Source organism: Geospiza fortis, unplaced genomic scaffold (genome assembly GCF_000277835.1).
Source record: "Geospiza fortis unplaced genomic scaffold, GeoFor_1.0 scaffold26, whole genome shotgun sequence".
Taxonomy (NCBI): domain Eukaryota; kingdom Metazoa; phylum Chordata; class Aves; order Passeriformes; family Thraupidae; genus Geospiza; species Geospiza fortis.
The window spans coordinates 2,205,835-2,212,655 of record NW_005054425.1 but is presented as its reverse complement, the minus strand read 5'-3'; positions in this window follow the sequence as shown (position 1 = coordinate 2,212,655).

Below are 6,821 nucleotides of genomic sequence, written 5' to 3'. Positions count from 1 at the left end.
CGCTCCGTGCTCTCGGGTTCCTCGTGCTTGGTCGCTGAGCCAGTTGGGTGTTCATGTGCTTTTCCACAACAATTGAGAGTTTGATAGTCTCTACCTGTCAGTCCAGTGTATTAATCTGTGTTGCCTGTGCCCAGCCTGGTGCGTGTTGCAGATAACCATCGTGGCAGGGCTGCGCTTGGCAAGGGAAGACAAATTAAAAATGTATCCAGTCGATTAAAAAAAAACAACAACAACAACAAAAAAAAGGCAGCGATTTAATGATGGCTGACATCAAGAGAAGATCCAAAAAATAGCGTGCTTTGATTCCCATAATCATCCCAAGGCAGGCTGCTCATCTTTATTCATAGCCCTTCAAAGCCGTGCTCCCAGACGCCGGAGCAGCTCGGAGCTGTCGTGCTCAGACGGGGCTCTTTAGACTCTGAACACGCACCAACCCTTCCCCTTTTAATTTTAGGGTGCAATTAAAGTGATGAGAGCTCTGCTGTTGGCTCTGTGCTGGCTCAGAGGCAGGAAAAGAGGATCTGGGGAGCTGGGCTGGTGTGGGGTCACGTAAAGCCGCTTCTTTTAATGACATGTTTTAAGCTGGTTTAAGAAGGCAGCAAAATTAGAAAGCAAAAGATCTCCAAAAGTGTTTCAGGACACTACAAAGGTTCAGGGGACGCAGCACAGGGACAGGGCTTAGCACTGAGGCTGGAATGGGCTGTTGGAGGCAGTGAGGGAATACTGGGAAGCTGCTCTGCCCTGCTGGATTTGGGGGAAAGGTCAGGATTTGCTGAGGGTGCCCCATCCCTGGCAGTGTCCAGGGCCAGGCTGGATGGAGCTTGGAGTAGTCTGGGATGGTGGAAGGTGTCCCTGCCCATGGAAACAGGATGAGCTGTCCCTTCCAACCCAACCCACCCTGGGATTCTGTTAATTTGTGATTCTGTGATTCCTGCAGTCCCATCCCAGGCAAACCCCTGTAGGACTGACATCTCAGAATCCAGCCTCGAGCCTGCTGGAGGCTTCATTACCTCACACACTTGGGTGTTTTCTGAGCCAGCTGTTCAAATGCTGTTATTGCTCCTGAATCCTTTTAAAATTAAGGAATTTCTGAGACGGAGTTTTTCTTCCCTGAGTGCTCTCCACTCTCCTGCATTGCACAATCCAGCTAGAAGTCTGTCTCTCAGCCTGAGATTAAAGCCAAGTAGCAGCTCTGGGTGAATTAAATCACACATTCTAATCCCCATATTTTCCACCAGCCTCTGATACAGGTAAATTATGTTTCTTTTCCCCATTTTTCCTGCTGGGTCCACAATGATTTTATCAGTGCACCTGTGAAGGGAATGGCCTGAGATTGTTCTGACTGGTGTTGTCCATAACACATCTCTGACCACTGCAGGGCCAGGCACTGCTGCTGGCTTTTAAATGCATCATTCCTATTCCAGAGGATGATTTCACAGCAGGAAAAATTTGCCTGGCAACCCCCAAGTCATGGATAGAGCTGGAATTGTGAATCAAAAGGAATTAAGTGGAAACGTAGTCAGGAAGTGCCTGAAATATTGGAATTTTAATGAAAAACGTGTGTTGGCTGCCACATCCCCTGTGCTGCCATTGGTGCACTGAAATTAGACCTGGTTATCCCAAGTGCTCAGGTCTTGCAGGAAAATCACCCTCACTGCTGGAGGTCAGGGACTCCACGGCTGAATTTGGCACCTTGCAAGGAGAACAGGCTCTTAATTCATCACCTCAGACCCCAAAACGTGGCTAAAGGGAGGTTTTGCATCATCCTCCAGCACGGCAGCAGCTCGTGTTTCTTAATTTCCCATCCTTTACTATGCAACTGATTTTCTGGAATCTTCCCAGGATGGAGATGGCTGGATATAGTTTTGACTTTGCTTTCCTTCCTTCTCATGTGCAAGTGGGTAATGCAGAATTGTTTCCATGACTGTCTCACCTGGGACGTGCACTGGGTCTGTGAGCAGTGAAATATTGGGAAATTCTGTGTAAATCTGAACTTGTCTGTAAATCTTGACGAATCAGTGCCACAGGAGCGATGCAATTTTGAACTGGAGATGTTAATGCAGTCTTGTTACTCTGAGTTCATTTCAAATTCTGGTTTTGCCAGTGAGCTGTGTTGCAAATGTTTAAAACTTGTTTTTTTTATACCAGTCTGATGCTAAAACCAGCTGCTGCATCCCCTTGTCCTGGTGACTCCACCATGGTGTGGGCCTTGTGTTCAGTTCCTGGTTTTAAAAAAGTGATCTTTTTTTTCAGTTGTGTGATTTTTTACCTGATGCTGAATTTATTTTTAATTTTTTTTTTTTCTCATTAGAACTTGAAACTGTTCTTTCATACACAAAGTTCAATAAAACAGCTGAACTGCAGCGTGTGGTGTTTGATACTGAAGGGGCTGAAGAGGAGATGTTGGGATGGTGTGAGGATGAGGTTTGAGGAGTGTCTCCTAATTGAGGACACTCCTAATGAGTGTCAACTCATTTTTCAGGATTAAATGATCTGAAATTAATTGCCATTCACAAGAATCAAATTTACCTTGCTAGAGAAATAAAATCCTGGGGTAAAACATGCACATTTCCAGCATCCCACCCAGCCACCTGGACAGAGGGAGCTCCAGGCAAACCCTTAAAATGTTGATGAAGTGTCACAAGAAGGGATGTCACTGATGGTGCTTGGGCACACGAGTGCAGGATGAGGGGTTGGACTCATCTGCTCTGATCCCAGTGGGAATCCTGCAAAAGAAGATCAGAAGTTCATTTGAAAACCTTGTTCTTGGCTTCAAACCACATCTGTGAGCTTCACCCAAAAGTGAGTGTGGCCAAAGAGTGTCAAAGTTTTGGTTTAGGTTTTTGGTTGCCATAAAAATATTGAAGTTGTTTCTCCTGTGTTGCCCAGAGAAGCTGTGACTGCCCCATCCCTGGGGAGAAGCCTGGGCTGGTGGAAGGTGATTTCACCCATGGCAGAGGGTGAAACATGCTGACCTTTAAGGTCTCTCCCCACCCAAACCAATCCAAGATTCCATGGCTTGGTGATTCCATGATGAAATGACCTGAGCTGTGCACACAAGGGCTGCTGTGCTGTGTCCCAGGGCCAGAGGCCCCAGGCTGCTGCAGGGGGATTTTATTTGAGTGGTCACTGAGCCAGGAGCACGGACTATTATCCCGAGTGGCTTGGTTATTTTTGCAAATCCCAGTTCTGGGACTGAAATCCAGGAGGAAATCCTGCAAGAGGCTTCAGGTGCTGAGCTGGGGGCTCAGGAGTGGGAGCAGAGCAGCCCCATGTGAGCCCAGAGCCACCCTGGCAGGACCACACCAGGGGAATTCAGCAGCGATGGAGAACCTCAAACTCCTGAACTTTACAAAACATCTTGATCCTGTCAGCCTGGGGAGTTGTGGTGGGGCAGAGAAGTTCCTAGAAAAGCAGCAACTGAGTGCTGGAACTGGTCTGTGTGGTTTCACCTCTCTCTGCTCTCCAGGTTTGCTGCGGGCAAGATGATCCATGGTGGGCAAAGTCAGCTCAGAAGCTCCCAAATGCTCCCAGTGTGGCTGGATGGTCCCACAGTCACTCCTGGCTGCTGTGCCTGGCAGGGCAGGTTTGGGGCTGGCTCAGGGGCCCTCTGAGGTGGATTTGAGCAGCTCTTGCTGCTTCATTCTCTGCTGTGACCTTGATCTCTGTATCAGCTCCCCAAAGGGTCCTGGTGTCTCCAGTTGCAGGTTCTGTTGATGTGTGGTTACCTGGGGGCTGCTTGAACATCTGGGAGAGACAGGATGCGGCAAACCCTGAGCTGCAGCTGGGGCAGGAATGGCACCAGCCAAACCCAGCCCTGTGGGGATCTCTCGCTGCTCACAGTGACCCCGAGAAAAGTTGGAAAGTCTCTTTTCCCAGCCTGGCACTTGAAGAAGGAGTCAGAACTCTTCAGTTCTCAGTCTCAAGGTTGTTTATTGCTCCTTATCTATAAAATTCTTTCTCCTCTCCTGCCGAGGTCCGTCCAGCAGGACAGTTCCAGGCACTCTGCCTGCCCCCAGGGCAGTGTTATGTCTTCATACTAAAAACCACGTGTACAATATTTACAATTACTTCCCAATACCTATCACCTGTGTTAGACAGTGAGCTTCTGCTCTAACCCAATCCAAAAGTTCCAACAGCACAGCAGAAGATGGAGGCCAAGAAGAAGAAGGAGAAAGGCTGGACACACCCAGATCCCTCCATGTTGCCTCCTGAACCCCCACACCAAAAACCCCAAACTCTACTTTTTCACCCCGTGATAACTTCACTATTATTCTACTTAATTTGTCATGGCTTGCAGATCTTCATATAAGGTTGGTAATTTGCTCCACGGGTCATAATCAAACCCACAGGTGTTTTGGGCTCTGTGCCAGGGTCTCTGAGCCCCCTGGCAGGGTCCTGGCCGTCCTGGACAGCCAGAGGGATGTGCTGGGTTCCCACACAGCCCCAGTCAGAAAGGCCAGGCTGGCACCCGGGATTGCTGGAGGAGCTACAGGAAACACCTTCCACACCACAGTGCTGAGTGAGGGCAATGATCCCACCCACTCCAGGAGGAACCTTGGTCTCCCCAGCCCCCGTGAGCTCTGCAGGGTTCCCAGCCCGTTCCTGGGGTGATCAGTGGGTGCACTGATGGAGCTGCAAGGAGCCAGGGTGTGCTCAGTGCCTGCAGCTCCTCTCCCCACAGCTGGGCTGTGTTTCCCAGGTTTGAGGGGGAGGAGAGGCTGCTGGGGGCTGTGTGATTCCAGGTTGGGTGTTTCCTGCTGCATGTCCAGAGGTTAGAAAGGGTAAATGGCCCCTGGGCAGTCCCACAGTGTTGGGTGCTCAGAGCCACCCCTGGAGCGAGCCCTGGTGCTGCTGGGGTTCCTCACAGAGAAATTCAGCTTAAATGAGGCTCTGGAGGAGCCTGGCTGTGCAAAGGATGCTCTCTGCTGCCTTTTAGCTCCTGCTTTGCTGTGCCAGAGTGTGGGCATCCCCTGGGAGGGCTGGTGGCTGTGGCAGCTCCTGCAGCACATCCCTGCACAGCGACAGAGCTGCGCTGTAAATCCCCCCCTTGAACTTTCCTGCTTGGGAACTTCCCTGCGAGCCATTTGCTCCCTGCATGGCGAAGAAATATCAATTCATCACTCCCTGCTCAGCTCCTCAGCACCGTGCAGGATTTTAATGACCTGTGTCCTGTCCCTCTTTCCAAGCCAGAGCATCCAGGTCTTCCAACTGTGACGTTTCCAGGATGCTGCAGAGGGGCTCTTCCAGCTTCCTACAGGTATTTCCTGCTCCTCAAACCATGCTTTGCTAAGGAGCCCTTGTCTTGGATACTTCACTTCCCTCCTTTGGAGTGGATAAGTATCCAAGGATCTTTGTGTTCCAACCAGGCCTGGCATCCTTCTGCAACGGGTGTTTGTCCATCCCTCTGCTCTCATTTTTATCCATGGGAATGTTAAAGTTATAATTTCCCCTATGGAATTCTCCTTCCATATTTCACTTCTCTCCTTTTGAGTGGATAGTGGTATCCAAAGGATCTTTGTGTTCCAACCAGGCCTGGCATCCTTCTGCAATGGGTGTTTGTCCATCCCTCTGCTCTCATTTTTATCCATGGGAATGCTAAGGTTATAATTTCCCCTATGGAATTCTCCTTTACTTAACAGCGCCTTGTCCAGGCCATTTTGTATTATTTAATTTATTGATAGATTCTTGATTTTGTCCTCCCAGTGCTGCGTTTCCAGCCCCTCACTTCACCACGCTGGTCCATAAGCAGCCCCGATCCTGAGGATTTGGGTGGTGTTGATATTTGGGAAGGGTGGAAAAGAATTTATTTCCTGCTCTGTCAGGTGTTGATTTATCCTGATGTCACGGAAGGAAATATTCCTCTGGCTTCCCAGGGCTGTGGAATCACAGTGGGTGCTGCAGGGACAGTCATTCCAAGAGTGAAGGGATTTTGGATGCTCCCAGGACCTTCCCTCAAACACCAGCACTTTATTAAATACCGATATCCCACAGCCTCAGGGGGCTTGAGCACAAATCAAGGGAACCCTCAGGATCTGGACTGTGGATCTGAGCTGCTCCTGCCCCAGCCAAGTCACCAGAACTGGGGGTGATTCCACAGCTCCCAGGGGCACCTGGTGGCTGCTGCTTGTCTGGGAAAACGTGAGCTGGAAGCAGAGTGTGGGGAGGGGGAGAAGGGGAAGCCGTGGCTTAAAATAGCTCTTTTTTGAAAGAAAGGGATGAAAACCTCTTTGAAGAAATGAGGGGAGAGGGGGAGTGTTTCCATGGAAACGGGGAAGTCTGTCTCTTCCCAAAAGAGGGGGTGGGAGATGGAGAAATAGTAAATACAGCAGAGGAATGACGGGGAAGAGGATCCTGCCTGTCAGTGGCGTTCCCCATGGATCTTAGGGCATTCCCCATGGACCCCACAGCCATTCCCCATGGATCCCCATTATGTTCCCCATGGACCCCACAGGCATTCCCCATGGATCCCCCAGCCATTCCCCATGGATCTCAGGGCATTCCCCATGGAGCCCCATTATGTTCCCCATGGACCCCACAGGCATTCCCCATGGATCCCCCAGCCATTCCCCATGGATCTCAGGGCATTCCCCATGGAGCCCCATTATGTTCCCCATGGACCCCACAGGCATTCCCCATGGATCCCAGGGCATTCCCCATGTATCCCAGAGCAATCCCTCACTGATCCCAGGGCATTCCCCATGGATCCCCATTATGTTCCCCATGGACCCCACAGCCATTCCCCATGGATCCCAGGGCATTTCCCGTGGATCCCCACAGCCATTCCCCACGGATCCCAGAGCATTCCCCATGGATCCCAG